Source organism: Ranitomeya imitator, chromosome 3, assembly GCF_032444005.1.
Source record: "Ranitomeya imitator isolate aRanImi1 chromosome 3, aRanImi1.pri, whole genome shotgun sequence".
In the NCBI taxonomy this organism is placed as follows: domain Eukaryota; kingdom Metazoa; phylum Chordata; class Amphibia; order Anura; family Dendrobatidae; genus Ranitomeya; species Ranitomeya imitator.
Window position 1 is genome coordinate 512,811,024 of NC_091284.1, and position 19,543 is coordinate 512,830,566.

The 19,543-nt window shown below is 47.6% G+C and overlaps 1 protein-coding gene across 2 annotated transcripts in view; it reads right to left on the minus strand.

The window, feature by feature from the left end:
* Positions 1–18,975, minus strand: part of TFG (trafficking from ER to golgi regulator) — a 51,302-nt gene extending 32,327 nt beyond the window's left edge. For both annotated transcript variants that reach the window (XM_069757740.1, XM_069757739.1), the window contains exon 1: positions 18,835–18,975. The gene's annotated coding sequence lies outside the window, so the exon portion shown is untranslated. The remainder of the gene's footprint in view (positions 1–18,834) is intronic.
* Positions 18,976–19,543: the final 568 nt, after the last annotated feature.

The following is a 19,543-nucleotide window of genomic DNA, read 5'->3' on the forward strand; positions in this document are numbered from 1 at the left end:
TTCCGAGATCCCCAGAACATGGTGAACACTCGCCTGGGTCTCAACCCGTGCTAGCACCCAGGGGTATATAGATATACATAGAACATCTAGTAGAATCCAGGTAGGGAAGGCTTGTTTGGCCTCCACACATAGCAGGGGCCTGGCTGGATCAGATGGTGCCAGAACCGCCAAACTAGAACCAGCAAGAAAGTTATGATATTTTGGAGGTTTTAGATACAGAGGCAAAGGGAGGGAATTTAGGTTCAGCCCAGAGGGCAAGAGGAAGGGACCCAAAGGGGATAAAGTCTAGTCTAGTGTATGACCATGTGGTCTCTCTCTGTTATGTATGCAATACACTTAAAGTGGGGGCAGCATCGAGTAATGTGCTATGAAGAACCTAGCAGCCAGCTGGCAACCCATGCCCCTTTGCAGCCCAGTGCACCCATGATCTAACATCACCCGGTAATTGAATTCTGTTTACATCTTTTGCCCTACCACAATCTGTATTTGCATATCTGACCATTGTATATGTGTAACCATCGTGTATACAGTATTGTCTAGTGAGCCCTTAAGGCAAATAACCCCTTTCTGCCAGCTGACGGAATAGTACGTCAGCTGGCAGATCCCCCGCTTTGAGTGAGCTATAAAGCACCCAGCGGGCAAGCAAACATAAAAAAAAAACGAAGGCAGACGCCGAAACGCGCGTCGGGCTTCGGCACATCCCAGGGACGTTCATCCCATTCAGCAGGTAATACCAGGTGGCTTCTTTTTGACCTCTACTCCGATTTTTATTTTGTTTTTTTGGGCAATTTTTTTTTTTTTTTTTTTTTTTTTTGTTTGCTTGCCCGCTGGGTGCTTTATAGCTCACTGGTCACTATGACTATTATACTATATACCGGCCGGATTTAGCGCCAATAGATTGCACCAATATTTATTATCAGCATCTCTATTCGGTCTCCTTTTTGCCACCAATTAATTAAATTTGCACATGCACTTTATAATATTCATTTGGTAAATCTGCTTGCTATATATTCTATGGCTTATTGACACAGGTATGCACATATATGTTGTTCTTACACTGGTTATATATTTAACTTATTTTTAGTGCTGCCATTTACATGTCCCTGGTGTTGTGCTTTTTATGGTATTTTTTCCCACTGTTACACTATATTATATATATTTTAATAAATATTATAATTTATACCGCATTTTTGGACTGTTTCGTTTTTTTCTTCGTTTTTTCTATGTTTTCCCGATTTGTCCAATACACCTTCCATTGGTGCACATTGGTGGTTATAGAGAGATAGATATAGATATATATTCTCTCCTCCCATGTACAATTGCTATGTGCACCGTGCCTTGAGATATATTTATATATTTAAGAGTATGGAACATACTAGCAAGATTAATGAATAAAAAAAAAAAATGAAGTTTGTTTGGGTAGTGGATAACGTCTTTAAACCCATCACAACCTTGGATGTATAGGTGCCTTTGATGCAGGATCCGGCGCTGAGCCCACATCTTTCTCTGCACATGACAGCTGATCGCTAAACAGACATCAATTAAAGCCCATTGGTGTGATGCTCGGCAGGGAGTATTGCGGAGGACAGTGTACGGGCCTTGTATTGGCCATCCTATGTACTTACAGTCTCATTAAGTCTCAGAAATGGAAAATCCATCTCCTTCCAGGCTGATCATACTTTGTATTTTATTACCCTACCATGCAATTACGCTGGTAACCCCTGGAGGAAAGAAAGTGCAAGTGTATGGATGAAAGATCATGGCCCATTCTTGCCCCCAACAGCCTCCAGTAACCTATGGGACAGAAGTACGTTCCATAATGTTCATTGCTTCGCCAGTCAATAAGAGATGTTCCAAGACCTCCAAATGTGACAAATCGGTGGGCACATTTCTACTTCAGTGAGGAGCATATAAACACGCAATCATCCTCTGCACCTAACCAGGACATCTGTTAACAGGGTTGTCCCATGAAACATTTATTACCTTTCCGCAAGATAAAATTACCTATGACCACCGGGACCCCCACTGATAACTAAAACGGTGTCCCAATGCCGCCTCCTTCCTCTCTAAGGCTACGTTCACATTTGCGTTGTGCGGTGCTGCGTCGGCAACGCACAAGGCAAACCAAAACGCATGCAAAACGCATTGTTTTGTGACGCATGCGTCCTTTTTTGGCATGATTTTGGACGTAAAAAAAATTCAACTTGCTGCGCTCCTCTGCGCCCTGACGCGTGCGCCAAAAAAGACGCATGCGTCACAAAACGCAATGCAACGCATGTCAATGCGCCCCCATGTTAACCCCTTCCCGACCCATGACGCCACGTAGGCGTCATGAAAGTCTGTGCCAATCCGACCCATGACGCCTATGTGGCGTCATGGAAAGATCGCGTCCCTGCAGATCGGGTGAAAGGGTTAACTCCCATTTCACCCGATCTGCAGGGACAGGGGGAGTGGTAGTTTAGCCCAGGGGGGGGGGGGGGTGGCTTCACCCCCCCCCCCCCCCCCCCCCCGTGGCTACGATCGCTCTGATTGGCTGTTGAAAGTGAAACTGCCAATCAGAGCGATTTGTAATATTTCACCTAAAAAACTGGTGAAATATTACAATCCAGCCATGGCCGATGCTGCAATATCATCGGCCATGGCTGGAAACACTTATGTGCCCCCACCCCACCGATCGCCCCCCCCAGCCCTCCGATCTGTGCTCCGCTCCCCTCCGTCCTGTGCTCCGCTCCCCCGTCCTCCTGTCCGCTCCCCCCGTGCTCCAATCACACCCCCCGTGCTCCAATCAAACCCCCCAGCACTCCGATCACCCCCCCGCACAGCGATCCCCCCCCGTGCTCCAATCCACCCCCCAGCACAGCGATCCCCCACCCCGTGCTCCAATCCACCCCCCAGCACAGCGATCCCCCACCCCGTGCTCCAATCCACCCCCCAGCACAGCGATCCCCCACCCCGTGCTCCAATCCACCCCCCAGCACAGCGATCCCCCACCCCGTGCTCCAATCCACCCCCCGTGTTCCGATCCACCCCCCCATGCTCCGATCCACCCCCCCGTGCTACGACGCCTCCCCCCCCTTATACTTACCTAGCCTCCCGGGGTCCGTCCGTCTTCTTTCCTGGGCGCCGCCATCGTCCAAAATGGCGGGCGCATGTGCAGTGCGCCCGCCGAATCTGCGGGTTATATCTCAGTGATCAAAATAAAAAAAAAATAGTAAATGACCCCCCCCCCCCTTTGTCACCCCCATAGGTAGGGACAATAAAAAAAATAAAGAATTTTTTTTTTTCCACTAAGGTTGGGGTAAGAACTAGGGTTAGGGGTTAGGGTTAGGGGTAGGGTTAGGGGTGAGGTTAGGGGTGAGGTTAGGGGTAGGGTTAGGGTTCGGGATGTGCACACGTATTCTGGTCCTCTGCGGATTTTTCCGCAGAGGATTTGATAAATCCGCAGTGCTAAACCGCTGTGGATTTACCGCGGTTTTTCTGTGCATTTCACTGCGGTTTTACAACTGCGATTTTCTATTGGAGCAGTTGTAAAACCGCTGCGGAATCCGCAGAAAGAAGTGACATGCTGCGGAATGTAAACCGCTGCGTTTCCGTGCAGTTTTTCCGCAGCATGTGTACAGTGGTTTTTGTTTCCCATAGGTTTACATTGAACTGTAAACTCATGGGAAACTGCTGCGGATCCGCAGCGTGTGCACATACCTTTAGAATTAGGCTATGTGCACACGGTGCGGATTTGGCTGCGGATCCGCAGCAGAGTTCCATCAGGTTTACAGTACCATGTAAACATATGGAAAACCAAATCCGCTGTGCCCATGGTGCGGAAAATACCACGCGGAAACGCTGCGTTGTATTTTCCGCAGCATGTTCTTTGTGCGGATTCCACAGCGTTTTACACCTGTTCCTCAATAGGAATCCGCAGGTGAAATCCGCACAAAGAACACTGGCAATCCGCGGTAAATCCGCAGGTAAAACGCAGTGCCTTTTACCCGTGGATTTTTCAAAAATGGTGCTGAAAAATCTCATTCGAATCCGCAACGTGGGCACATAGCCTTAGGGTTAGGGTTGGGTTGGAATTAGGGTTGTGGTTAGGGGTGTGTTGGGGTTAGGGGTGTGTTGGGGTTAGGGGTATGATTAGGGTTACGGCTACAGTTGGGATAAGGGTTAGGGGTGTGTTGGAGTTAGAATTGAGGGGTTTCCACTGTTTAGGCACATCAGGGGGTCTCCAAACGCAACATGGCGCCACCATTGATTCCAGCCAATCTTGTATTCAAAAAGTCAAATGGTGCTCCCTCACTTCCGAGCCCCGACGTGTGCCCAAACAGTGGTTTACCCCCACATATGGGGTACCAGCATACTCAGGAGAAACTGGACAACAACTTTCGTTGTTCAGTTTCTCCTTTTACCATTGGGAAAATAAAAAAATTGTTGCTGAAAAATCATTTTTGTGACTAAAAAGTTAAATGTTCATTTTTTCCTTCCATGTTGCTTCTGCTGCTGTGAAGCACCTGAAGGGTTAATAAACTTCTTGAATGTGGTTTTGTGCACCTTGAGGGGTGCAGTTTTTAGAATGGTGTCACTTTTGGGTATTTTCAGCCATATAGACCCCTCAAACTGACTTCAAATGTGAGGTGGTCCCTAAAAAAAATGGTTTTGTAAATTTCGTTGTAAAAATGAGAAATCGCTGGTCAAATTTTAACCCTTATAACTTCCTAGCAAAAAAAAATTTTGTTTCCAAAATTGTGCTGATGTAAAGTAGACGTGTGGGAAATGTTATTTATTAACTATTTTGTGTCACATAACTCTCTGGTTTAACAGAACAAAAATTCAAAATGTGAAAATTGCGAAATTTTCAAAATTTTCGCCAAATTTCCGTTTTTATCACAAATAAACGCAGAATTTATTGACCTAAATTTACCACTAACATGAAGCCCAATATGTCACGAAAAAACAATCTCAGAACCGCTAAGATCCATTGAAGCGTTCCTGAGTTATTACCTCATAAAGGGACACTGGTCAGAATTGCAAAAAACGGCAAGGTCTTTAAGGTCAAAATAGGCTGGGTCATGAAGGGGTTAAATATAGGGGCGCATGACGCATGCGTCGCCGCGGCTGCGCCCGACGCAGCCCGGCAGAACGCAAATGTGGACGTAGCCTAAGGCTTAGCTGCATGGAGCAACAGTCGTACCTTAATGCTGCATTGGAGAATGACCGACATAGCCAAGCAGTGCTAAGTTTTAGAAAATTGTGTGCATGTTTCTCTATTCTAGCTGACCTGTAGCATTTTGGCTTTTATTAGGGTTCAGTTGAAGGGGTATCCCTAAGTAGGAGATTTATAGCACTTTTAAAGGGGGTCTCTTCATTTCCCACAAAAATGCATACTCTACTTCCAGAGCTGGTATCAAGCCATTGAGTTGGGAATACTCCTGTAGTTAGGGTATTAATCTCCGTCACACTGGGAGATGCAGATGGTCCGTAGATCATCATTTCTGTAGCAAATCAGTCTCATCGTTTACAGCACGGTGTGGTGGAGCGCAGCATCTTCTGGCAACCTAACTAATCTCTTCAGTCCCATTAAGGTTTATTCAGACAAGTTGGAAACCTTGAAAATTGTGAATGGTTTTTAGATACAGTCTTGATTTATAGCGACACAAACATTTTCTCATTTGATTTTATTAAATCTAAGTTCTCCATAAGTAACTGAATTCTTCCAATTTATGCAGATTAAACACCAAGCGTTTTTACTATATGGTCAATGACTGTCTCTCAACCAATTAAGTTTGAGAGGTTATGTAGAAGAGGCCCGTCAACTAAAGGCTTGATATCTGATATCTATAGGATAATAAACTCCCCCGAGGTAGATGCCCTCCTATATGATTAAATGGGAGTCTCTCCTTGGGAGGGAGTTGTCCTCTCAGTGTCTGGGACAAGGCGGCCAAATCCTCTATAAAGAGAATCACTAAGATTTTGATGTTCTGGCATCATACCCCAGAGGTCCTCCATAACCTGAACTCCCAGTTCCCGACCACATGCTGGTGCTGAGGTTCAGCAGTCGGATCTTAATATCACATCTTTTGGTCCTGCCCAGGGGTGGCTGCTTTCTCAGAGTTAGTGAAAGTTTTAATACAAAAGTGGAAGTTAGTCTGGAGCCTGTAATCTGCTATGAGTAAATGTTTCTTCTAGAGGGATGGGAAAGAACTCATCTAAATTATTATTGCATATATTAACTGCAGCTAGGTGTTTGATCACTTTTCAATGGAAACGATCCAATCCTCCCTCTTATCATTGCTTATGGAATAGAACTGCTGGTAGTCGCAGAATGGAATAAATGACAGCTTTAGGGTACATGCACACGTTCAGGTTATTTCGCGGTTTTTTTTCGCGATAAAACCGTATTAGAAACCGCAGACATAAGCATTCTGCAATTTTTGTGCACATGATGCGTTTTTTACTGCGAAAAAAACGCATTGCGGTAAAAAAAAAGCAGCATGTTCATTAATTTTGCGGATTTTCTGCGTTTTTCCCGCTCTTCTATGCATTTGGAAAAAACGCACCAAAAACGTGTGGAAAACACGGTAAAAACGCATGCGGATTTCTGGCAGACATGTACGGTTTTTGTCAGGAAAATTTCTGCAAGAAATCCTGACGTGTGCATATACCCTTACTGTATGCAAAGGTGGACCGATATCATGTTATTTGGGCTCTGTGGGATTATTTCTGGGCTTTTCGGATTGCTGTACCATTTCCCCTATCCCTTAGGTGTTTACGTCCTAGCTTCTGTTTTTCTGTGGTTATATAACAAAATTTTAAATGACTAAGAGGATGGAGTTTGATTTACTATAGCATCAGGGGTAACGATCTTATGGGGAATGACTGTAAACTTCAGTTTTTTATTGATTTAGCATGCATTTTGTTTCGGTGCCACTAGAGGGAAATATGTCCCATAAGTTAGACCATGTTCACACTATGCGGTTTTTACTGCGGAACCGCGGCGATTTTGCCGCTGCGGGTCCGCAGCTGTTTTCCATGCAGGGTACACTACAATGTTACCCTATGGAAAACAGAAACCGCAGTGCACATGATGCGGAAAAACCCGAAAAAAAACGCGCAGAATTGCTGCGGAAAAAAATAAGGACCATGTCACTTCTTTGTGCAGAATCGCAGCGATTCTGCACCCATAGAAATGCATTGATCCGCTTACTTCCCGCATGGGGCTGTGCACACCATGCGGGAAGTAATGCGGATAATGTGCGGGTTATACCCGGGGTGGAGGAGAGGAGACTCTCCTCCAGGCCCCAGGAAACAAATTTGTATAAAAAAAAAAAAAAGAATTAAAATAAAAAATCATGATATACTCACCTCTGAAGTCTCAGCGCTGCACGCGGCCGTCCGGTCTCAGGTTTGCTATGCGACCAGGACCTTCGGTGACGTCGTGGTCACATGACCGTGACGTCACTGAAGGTCTTGGTCGCACAGCATCTTTGGAACCGGACCGCCGCCTGCAGCGCCGGGGAGATCGGGACGTCAGAGGGTGAGTATATAATCATTTTATTATTTTTAACACTACTATTGATGCTGCATATTGCTGCATATGCAGCATCAATAGTAGGGGTAAATCCCGCAGCGGAACCCGCAGGACAAACCGCGATAAATCTGCAGGGATAACCGCAGCGGGTTTGCCCTGCAGATTTATCAAATCCGCTGCGGGAGAACCCGCAGGATAAAAAGGAACGTGTGAATGTGGCCTTAAAGTTTAATGTTCTCCAGCTCCACTGATTTTCTACTCTGCTTCATATCATATAAGTGCCTTTTGTTTACTCTGATTATTAAACTTTATAAAAAACAAAAATATTACAAAATAAAGAAATTGACAGTCACTTGAATAGCCTGTTAACAAAATCAGACCGCGCTGAACAATCTGTAACGTAATGTAATATGTTTTGTGTACATTGGTTGACGTTGTTTTCAGCAGTGCAGGTCCTGTTTAAACAGAAGAATGCGCTCCTGAGAACGATGACTTGGTGCAGCACAAAAGATCATTTCACCTGACGAACAAGCATTTTGCTCATTTGTGAGGTGATCGGCAGCCTGTTTAGACTGCGTGAAACAAGCATTCCTAGGAACAGTTAACGTTCATCGTGCAGTGTAAATGGTCCTTAAAGACGACCTTTAACCAATTTGAGCATGTTAAACTGGCCACATCATGGAATAGTGACTGCAGAGCTGAGTAAAATGTAGTTTTTATTTTTTTAGTTTACCCCCTCCATTGCAGAAAGTAGAGCTTGAAAAATAGAATTATTCTTACCGTTAATTCGGTTTCTAGGAACCTTCCACGACAGCGGTACTGGAGGATGTCTCCCCGCCCTAATGGGGGACAGGAAACACAAAGAGGTTAAATACCCTCCCCTTCCTGCCACCTCCAGTGTTTTTTCTGGACACAGTAGTATGTATAGTTACCACTTAAGTGCAGGAATCATCCAATAAAATCATCAGATAGGGAGGGAAATTAGTGCTGTCGTGGAAGGTTCCTAGAAACCGAATTAACGGTAAGAATAATTCTATTTTCTCCAGTCACCTTCCACGACAGCGGTACTGGAGTAGTACCAACAAATAATTTCTAGGGGGGGACAACCGCCTGCAGAACTGTTCTGCCGAAAGTTAAATCCCGGTTGAAATCAAGCCTGTAGTGCCTGGTGAACGTATATACTGATGACCAGGTGGCAGCTCTGCAAATCTGCTCCGTAGAAGCGTCACCCCTCTCTGCCCATGATGTTGACACCGACCGTGTAGAATGGGCCTTCAGTGATGGAGGAGGTGGTAGATTCTGGGATGAGTATGCCAGAGATATGGCTTGTTTAATCCAGTTGGCGATAGTATTTTTCGTAGCCTTTCTGCCTTTGTTCTTCTCGGAGAGTTGAATGAAGAGATTTTGGTCAATCCTCCAACTCTCTGTTTGTGAAAGATAATGTAACACCACTCTGCGGACATCCAGAGTGTGGAAGGACTCTTCCTTCACATTAGAAGGATCTGGGTAGAATGAGGGCAACACTATGTCCTGACCTCTATGAAAGTCTGATGTTACTTTAGGTAGGAAAGTAGGATCTAGACGCAGGATTATACTATCAGATGTTACCCTTAAGTAAGGCTCTTGTATGGATAGGGCATGTAGTTCTCCTATCCGTCTGGCCGAGGTAATAGCCACTAAAAAGACCGTTTTTAGGGTAAGAACCTTTAATGAAATCTGAGATAAAGGCTCAAAAGGATCTCGAGTTAGACTCTTAAGGACCAGATTAAGGTCCCAAGGAGGAGTATTGTTGAGAACTCTGGGACGGATTCTAGTTGCTGAAGTAACAAAGCGCCTGATCCACCGATGTTTGGCTAGATCCTGATCGAAATAGGAGCCAAGTGCTGAAATTTGTACCTTTAACCCTGCTGTTCTGTTGGTCAAAAATGACCGACTTTGAACTTCAATATTCTTTAAAATATTCAAGATGCGGCTCTGAAACCCGTGGCCGACCGACCCATCCTCATTTAAGTCAATCAACCACAAGTTTCAGAACCGCATCTTGAACACCCCAAAAAATACCAAAGTTCAAAATAGGTCTCCCCAGACCGAACAGAACAGCAGGGTTAAGGTGTTAGGCTTAAGACCCAACTCTAGACCCTTTTGCAAGAAGTCCAGAATTTTGGCAATATTTGGATGAAATGGATCAGGAATGTCTGGAAGATACCATGATGAAAACCTCTTCCAGATTTTGGCATAAATGGCATTTGTTATGGGTTTTCTACTGTTCTGGAGAGTATGAATTACTCCATCTGAGAGACCTCTTGCCTTTAGTATCTCGGCCTCAGAAGCCATGCTGAAAGATTCAATCTGTGAAGGTTTGGATGCAGCAATGGACCCTGACGAAGAAGATTTTCCTTCTGAGGTAGACACACTGGACCTTCCTGAGCCATGTCTAACAGGGCGCTGTACCAACTCCTCCCTGGCCATGTTGGCGCGATCAAAATCGCCGTAACTCGTTCCGATCGGATCTTCTGTAGAGTTTTCGATATCAATGGGATCGGAGGGAATGCATAAACAAGGTCGAACCTCCATGGGTGAGAGAACGCATCCATGCCCAGTGCTCTGTCTGTCATATTTAAGGAGAAATAAGTTCGCAGCTTGGCATTCTGACTGTTGGCAAAAAGGTCCACCTCTGGGATCCCCCATCTGGAAATCAGGGAGAGAAAGACCTCCTGGTCCAGACACCATTCTCCTGGATGCACATCCCTTCTGCTCAAGAAATCTGCCTGGGTATTGGCTGACCCCTTCAGGTGAATTGCTGAGATAGAGAGAACGTGTCTCTCTGCCCAGAAAAAAATGTTTGAGGCTAAGGTCTTTAGTTTCCTGAATCTTGTGCCTCCTTGATGACGAAGGTATGCTACCGTGGTCATGTTGTCGGAATATATTCTGAAATGGTGTCCTTGAACAAGGGAGGATGCAGCTCTTAATGCTTCTTCTACTGCTTTCAGTTCTCTGAAGTTTGAAGAGCTTGCTCTGATGTCTGGGCCCCAGGTGCCCTGGAAATGGGTTCCCTCGACTATAGCTCCCCATCCCCTTTGACTGGCATCCGATGTTAGTGTCTTTAGTGGGATCTGATCCCAACTGACCCCCTTTTGGAGGTTTCGAACCCGCAGCCACCATGCCAGGGATGCCTTGATATGATTGGGAAGGCAAACTCTCTTGGAGAGAGAACTCTGCTGACCGTCCCAGGATGATAGGACATGGGTTTGGAGGATTCTCGTGTGGGCTTGTGCCCAAGGTACCATCTGGATACAAGATGTTAGAGATCCCAGCACAGACATGGAATGTCGTAGAGTAGGAGCCTTCAGGGTTCTGAATGCCGTTATCTTCTGTACCAGATCGAGTTGACGTTCTCTGGGCAGAAAGGATCTCCTCGCCTCCGAGTCCAGAAGGACTCCTAGGAACTTCTTCCTCCTGGAGGGATGAAGGTCCGATTTTTCTAGATTTGGGATCCAACCCAATGATTTTAGGATTTCTAGAGACCTTGTTAAGTCGGCACTGAGGCGGGAGACTGAGGGAGCGACAATGAGAAGATCGTCTAGATAGGGTACTATGCAGATCCACTGAAGACGGATGAATATAATGGCTTCTGTCATGATTTTTGTAAAGAAAGGTGCTGAGGCTATTCCGAAGGGAAGAGAGTTGAACTGATAGTGTACTATCTCCCGATCCTGAGATATTGCAAATCTTAGGAACTTCCGGAATTCTGGATGGATTGGGACGTGGTAATAAGCGTCCCTCAGATCTACTGTAGCCATCGCCCAGTCCTGTCCTATCAGAGGGATCGCTGTCTTGACCGACTCCATCTTGAACCTCCTGTAGGTTATTACTTGATTCAGGGGCTTCAAGTTGATTATTATTCGGTGCTTCCCCGAAGGCTTCTTGATCAGAAACAGACGGGAATAGTGTCCTCTGCCAATTTCTTGCTGAGGTACTGGGGAAATTACTCCTTCCTGGAGTAAGTTCTGTAGGCCGGAAAGGAATGCGCCCTGAGGGTTGAGACTCTGCAATGAGGTTATCCTCATGTGATGAGGGGGAGGGCTCTCGAACTCTAATTTTAGTCCATTCTGAATAGTGTCGAGTACCCACTGGTTCGACGAAATGGACCTCCACTGGTTGATAAAGTTCGAGAGACGCCCCCCCCAACGCCCTGGGCGTAGTCACTGCTTTTCTGGGGTCTGCTGGGACTGGGGAACCAGGATGTTCCTACCTTTCCCCCCTTTAGGATAGCTCCAGCGTCCTGATTTGCCTTTCCCTTTGAATTCCAGTTGGAAGGGTTGCTCTTTTGAGGGACGAAAAAAACGTTTCTTCGGATTTCTCTGTTCCGGAAGCGCTTTCTTTTTGTCCGTTGCTTTATCCAGAATATCATCCAGGGCCTGCCCGAACAGATAGCGGCCCTGAAAGGGAATGGCACATAGTTTTGTTTTGGACGTTATATCCCCACTCCAAGACTTGAGCCATAGAGCTCTTCTGGCTGAGTTAGAGAGAACTGCTGATTTGGCAGCCACTCTTACGGACTCTGCCGAAGCATCGGCCAGGAAGCCCGTAGCTTTCTGGAGAAGCGGGAGAGAATCTAAGATTATTTCCCTAGATGTTCCCTGGGTAAGGTTGTCTTCCAGCGTGCGGAGCCAACGAAATAGGGATCTAGCCACGCAGGTGGACGCAATGTTTGTTTTAAGGAGATTGGTAGAAGTCTCCCACGATCTTCTTAGTAAACTCTCCATTTTGCGGTCCATAGGGTCTCTGAGTTGGGAAGAATCCTCGAAAGGGAGGGTTGTCTTTTTTGACACTCTAGAGACCTGCACGTCTACCTTAGGGGTATCCCACAGAGAGACATCTCCATCGAGAGAAAAACGATTTTTAAGTTCAGAGGGAACAGAAAGACCTTTTTCAGGTGATTCCCATTCATGAAGGATGAGACTCTGTACATTCTCATGTATAGGGAACCCTTTTAATTTTTTAGGTTTCAACCCACCGAACATCTCATCCTGCACCGATGGCTTCTCCTCCTCCTCCTCAACACCCATTGTCCCCCTGACCATACTGATTAACTCCTGTATGTCCTCTGAGGAAAAATAATATTTTTTACTCTCCTCTCTGGGGGTGGAAGTGGAGCCCTCATTCTCCCACAAATCCTCCGAGCCGGAGGAATGAACTTCACCAGAATCTGAATCAGAAGTAACCGCCGCCGTCTTCCTTTTTTTAGGAGGAGGTGGCGGAGGTAACAGAGACTGGGAAAGGGCCGATACCGAGGATTGCACTTCCTGTTTAATGAGGGATTTAATGCTCTCAAACAAGGATGGCTGTTCTGAGCGAATTATTTCATCGGTGCAGGGCTGGCATAGTCTCTTCTTGTAAGAAGAAGGTAGTTTTGATGCACAAACACCACATTTACGATCTTCCGATTTTGTCTTGGAATATCTGTCCTTCCTAGGGGCAGAGGCCTTGTCTCCCTAAAAAAGAGAGAGAAGGGGACTAAGTATATGGCACCCTAAGGAATACAGGGATAAAGGGACCTTAACCCACTACTCACAGTAGGAGGGAGGACGCAGGGCTCGGCAGAAGCAGAGATAGATCTGTCACCCTCCATGGTCAGTCAGCACTGTAGTCCAGTCAGTCAGACAGGGGGCCTTACCTGGAGGTGACTACCAGGGTTAAATACCGTGGAAGTTGCGTCCCATGTTGTGCTCCTCCTCCCGGTCCCAGGCGTAGGGGAAAGACCGCTATGCCGCCAACAGAAACTGCAGTCCGACGCGCGTGCGTTCCACCGCTGGAACGCACATGCCGAGAACCGGAAGTTCGGGTACTTCCGGTTCGCGCGTCCACTGTTTCCGGCCATGAGGAGAGGAGGAAATGCCGGGGAGCCGCGCGGGGACCCCGGCCGCACCACACCGCTCCGCTTTACTCCCGAAGGAGCGCGGGAGGAGCGGAGAAAGGGTCCCGAGTCCGCACCATGTGGGGAGACGGGAGCAGCGCCGCAGGGAGGAGACACATCCCGACCCAGGCTGCCCGGCTAGGTAAGACCTGAGTGCTCCGATCGCCAGCCACGGCAGCACTACCGCAGGACCTCTTCATGCCCCAATAGGGGACAGGAAAAACATTGGAGGTGGCAGGAAGGGGAGGGTATTTAACCTCTTTGTGTTTCCTGTCCCCCATTAGGGCGGGGAGACATCCTCCAGTACCGCTGTCGTGGAAGGTGACTGGAGAAAGTTTAGGTTATTGTTTATGATAAGCCCAACTGGTTATTTCTCGAGATTTTTCACTGGGGAATCCATTGCTTCCCCTGCATGAGGATGACCAATCAGAAGCATAACATACAGGAATAAGAAGCAAACACCCCCTTCATAGCTCAGTGTGAGACATGTAATGACAGACAGTCTGCTCTCCTCACAGATCTCACTGCAGAGCTGTGTGTGATTCCTATGTGCCAGGAGCAGAAAGGAGTATGATTACACACAGCTTTCATCTCCCAGCAGTCAGTGTGGAAGGAGAGACACTATAGCAAAGCTTTGTCTCATTACAAATACTTCTAGCAGCTGTACACTAACAGTGGGGTCAGCTCTGTTGTGCTACCTACCCCTCCACACAATGAAAGCTGAAGACTTATTAGTAATGACACACAGCACTGCTCCCAGCACTTGGCGATCACACAACTGTGCAGTGAGGTCATTACATGTCTCACCCTGAGAATCCTGCTCTTCTCTCAGCGTTCGTGGGGGAGTATTCTTTTCTTCAGTATGTTGCTACCTGCTTATGATTGTGTCAATCACATTGGACAAACTACTCTGTGGAAAACAAGGGCAGAAACATAATTAAGGGACTCCGACAACAGAAAATGTTCATCAACCATCAGATGACTGAAAATCATCAACTGATAATAGCGATGTCCCACCTCTCCCTCCACAGCAGACCGAGGGGAAGGAGAATAGGACGTCTTGAATTCCTGATCTCATGTTTGAAGGAGACACAAAAGAAGTGGTTGTGGTCTAAGCCCCTGTGGTATTGCAAGCACACACTAAAGCCTCCCCCCATACACATATATAAAGATGTGTTTGGCAACAGTCCAATGTGCATGGGAGCCCCAGAGACTTCATTGTGGGGGGTTATAGATCCAGATTGTCTGACTTCAGAGCCTTTTACCCTCAATTGATTAACTGCAGAGAAGTCGAGCAGTCGTTCTCTTATACAGAACACAGACAGTAAAGGAGAGCTGACAGATGGCGATTGCTCAGCCAGCAGCTAACATCCAGCCAATGTATATGGGGGGCCAACGATGCAAACAAGAATTGGGTAAGCAGCTATATAAGGTGCATGGCATAAAGGAGAGGGCTTGATGAACTCCAAGGAACAGAGTACAGACTGTTTCTTTTCCAGTCTCTCCCAGTATGAAGGTAAGTGATATCAGAGAACAATAGATGGCATTCAGCAAAACAAACATGGACACCAAAAAGTTAAGTATTGTTCTCTTATTGGTTGTTCTGTCTAAAGGTACCTTCAAACTAAACGACGCTGCAGCGATCCAGACAACGATCCGGATCGCTGCAGCGTCGCTGTTTGGTCGCTGTAGAGCTGTCACACAGACCGCTCTCCAGCGGCCAACGATGCCGGTAACCAGGGTAAACATAGGGTTACTAAGCGCAGGGCCACGCTTAGTAACCCGATGTTTACCCTGGATACCATCCTAAAAGTTAAAAAAACAAACGCTTCATACTTACCTTCCGCTGTCTGTCCTCGGCGCTCTGCTTCTCTGCTCTGGCTGTGAGCACAGCGGCCGGAAAGCAGAGCGGTGACGTCACCGCTGTGCTTTCCGGCTGCCCGGCACTCACAGTGAGTGCAGGAAAGCACAGCGCCGAGGGACAGACAGCGGTAGGTAAGTATGAAGCGTTTGTTTTTTTAAGTTTTAGGATGGTATCCAGGGTAAACATCGGGTTACTAAGCGCGGCCCTGCGCTTAGTAACCCGATGTTCACCCTGGTTACCAGCGAAGACATCGCTGAATCGGTGTCACACACGCCGATTCAGCTATGTCAGCGGGAGAGCCAGCGACCAAATAAAGTTCTGGCCCTCTAGCCCCGACCAACGACATCACAGCAGGATTCTGATCGCTGCTGCGTGTCAAACTAAACGATATCGCTAGCGAGGACGCTGCAACGTCACGGATCGCTAGCGATATCGTTTAGTGTGAAGGTACCATAAAGCTACTTTCACACTAGCGTCGGATTCAGCCCGTCGCATTGCATCGGGCCGAGATTCCAACGCTAGCGTTTGATGCGCCGCACAACGGGTGCAGCAGATGCATTTCTCCGGCGCATCTGCTGCCCCATTGTGAGGTGGGGGCGGAGTTCCGGCCGCGCATGCGCGGTCAGAAAAAGCGGTCCGTCGGCAGCAAAAAACGTTACATTTAACATTTTTGCTCCCGGCGGTCCGCCACAACACGACGCAACCGTCGCACGATGGTTGCGACGTGTGTCAATGCGTCGGTAATGTTACTCTACGGGGCAAAAACGCATCCTGCAAACAACTTTGCAGGATGCGTTTTTTCCCCTAAACGACGCATTGCGACGTATTCAAAAAAACGCCAGTGTGAAAGTAGCCTAATAAACATAAGAGCAGTCTGGAAGAGGACAGATCAATTGTGTAGAATTGATAGGTGGGAACAGACATTCCCTTCTCTGGATGCATCAGAGGAGCTTGGCTTTAGGGGTAAAGCAGCAGCCATATTAGGGGTAAAGGGTAGATATTTTACTAAACTGGCCCTTAAGGTCTACAGCATGCTATTTCTCCATAAGAATACAAATGTAGTCTTCGGAGGCTCCCACATATACCCTCTGCACTTGGATGCCATCAACTGTACCACTAGCCCTATAAAAAGCTCCACCCCCCTTACAAAAGCCTAAAGGTACCGTTACATTAAGCGACGCTGCAGCGATATAGACAACGAGCCGATCGCTGCAGCGTCGCTGTTTAGGTCGCTGTAGAGACGTCAAACACTAACAGCAGAACGATGCAGGAGCGATCCAGTGACGTACTTATCGTTCTCGCTGATTGTTGCTCCATGAAAAAACATTGCAGGCATTGTTGCTTTTGCTGTCAAACATGACGAATCACGCCGACCTGACGACCAAATAAAGTTCCGGACTTTCAGCGACGACCAGCGATGTCACAGCAGGATCCAGATCACTGCTGCGTGTCAACCACAACGAGATCGCTATCCAGGACGCTGCAACGTCACGGATCGCTGTCGTTCTTGTTGGAAAGTTGTTCAGTGTGAAGGTACCTTTAGTCAGGAGGGATGTGGTAAGGGCAGATTTGGTGAGGTCATGTACTACATGGTCCCCCACTGACCACTCCAGACCTTGGGAATCCTCCACATCGCCCATGACAAGCTGGGATATGGGAGACCGTGCTTTACTTCCGTGACTTTAGCTGTCTGGTGCCAGGCTTCTCACTAGTGTGCCAGCAACAATTAATCTACCATGTTCATTATAAATAAATAATAAATAATCTTTATTTTTATATAGCGCTAACATATTCCGCAGCGCTTTACAGTTTTTGCACACATTATCATCACTGTCCCTGATGGGGCTCACAATCTAGATTCCCTATCAGTATGTCTTTGGAATGTGGGAGGAAACCGGAGTGCCCGGAGGAAACCCACGCAAACACGGAGAGAACATACAAACTCTTTGCAGATGTTGTCCTGGGTGGGATTCGAACCCAGGACCCCAGCGCTGCAAGGCTGCAGTGCTATCTACTGAGCCACCGTGCTGCCCCATTATAGAGTGACCTCCATTATATCTCATGACACACAGGACAGTTTTAAGCAACATATTGTGAAATATCAGCCATGAAATAAATGAGCCTCACTGAAACTCATCACGTCCATTTGTGTAGAGCCGGGAGGTGGCACCCATAAATCTGGGAGCAGCAGCATGGGCATGGTAGCATTGCCCAGATATGGTTTAGGATTTTTTTTCCTGGTACTTACAGTGCCACTATAGTCCTACGTATACAGCCTGCACTCACCTCGTGGTATGTACATTATCAGAACAGGTCGCCACTTTCTACACATGATGGTCAGAAGGCGTCACCAGGACCCCCCTCTGCACTTAATATGGCAGATGGGTCTTAAGGCCCATTTACACTACACAATTATAGGACAGGACAGGCTGCCAATCACCCAAAAAAACGAGAAACACTCATACATCAGATGAAGTGATCTTTGCTCTTGGCAGCACATCATCCTGTGTAAACCGGACCTGAGCAGGCGAGAACAATAGCAGCCTATGAGCGACCTATTGCTGATTGTACAGTCTGCTCCTGATGGGCGGCCTGCCTGTGTAAACAGGGTGTTAGACAACCAGCGTTGGGCGAGTAACCCTGTGCATCGTGCAGTGTAAGTGGACCTCTGGATGACTTCTTACTGACTATAGAAATCTTATAAGCTACATGGAAATGGTCATCTTGAAAGCAACTATTAGAGATTAAGGACACAGAAGACACAACCCTACAATGTACCATTTATCAGGAGTTCCCCACAAGCTACAGAGCCCAATTCATCAACGCTTCCACGCCAAAGTCAGGTGGAGGCGTGTGGGAGGCAGCGCACCCGGCTCATCCAGCTCTCATCGAGCTGTGGCGCTCCATACGCCGGAAATCGCAACGTTTCTGGTATTTCGCCAAGAGGTCCACACCGCTTGTCAGACGCACCAGTCTCATGGTGAGAACCCACCTCCTCGTCACGTGATTACCGGTGGTCTTGATGGGTTAGGCTCAAAGTTCTCACTGGAGTTTGGATAGGATGGGGAAATGGCTGCTGGATGACATCATAGGAGCAGAGCAGCCATGAGGAATGACATCACGTCTCTCGTGTCACCGCCATCACCGCACCCTTACACTCAGCTACAAGGCCCCCAGATCCCAGTCTGCCTGGCTGGAATGCCCGCTGCTGGCCACATGTACACTGGGGAGATGCCAGGCAGTACTGCAGCACAGGGGGCGCCATCCCCCACCCGGCCACACAATCTAAACAGCCACGGATCTGTAGACATTGCCCCATAAGGCCATGCGGATCACAGACCGCCAGTCACGACATGGCAGTGTTCTGTCGCAGACATCATGGGAGTTCGGTAGCGCAGTAACGGGAGATGGAGTCAGTCTCATGTAGTAGGCTATGGAGGGAATGATGGAACCTGTAGTTCCACAGGTTGTCAGGGTCCACTACATGCACACAGGAGGCACACGCCAGGAACACCCGCCACACCCGCTTACCTAGCGCAGCTGCTCGCGCTCCTCGGGTGGAAGAAACAACGCCCGCAGAGAGGCGGCCGGAGCAGGGAGAGGCGGACAATGACTGGAACACTTGTACTGCTCTGCCCTCCGTCCGCTGTCTGTCCGGCAGCGTCACCCTTCTGTCACAGCCAATCAGATCACCGCCCTCAGGTGACGCACCCAACACGCATTCTGTACGTGGCATGGACGCCGGCACGCTGCGCAGGCGCGCTTGACACCGCTGACATTTTTTTTTCACATAACTTTATTTATATTTACATTGACGATTCCAATGACAGCAGTGGCTTTCCTTCTTCATGTTCCGGTTCTGAGCGAACAAGCAATCAGCACAGTGGACAAGCATGGAAGGAAGTCAGCAAGTGACAGGGCCACGAATGGTCACCGCCTGTGTGAGGGCAGTAAGGCTGTGTGCACACCGACGGTTTTTGAGGCGGTCAAAAATGTATTTTCTAGGAGAATCTGCTTCAGGAAAGCTCCGTTTTGGGGGAAGTTTTGGAGACGTTTTCATTTCCTGAGAAGTTTTTAGAGTTTATGGAGTTTTTGGTTCCTGGAAGTAATTCCTCTGTCCGCGCCTTCATTTTCCAGTGTCGCTCTTGTGGGTCTGCGGTGGAAAGTGACCTGCCGGTGTTTCATGGAGGTCACTAGTCAGTATGTCCGCGCCTTCATTGTCCAGTGTCGCTCTTGTGGG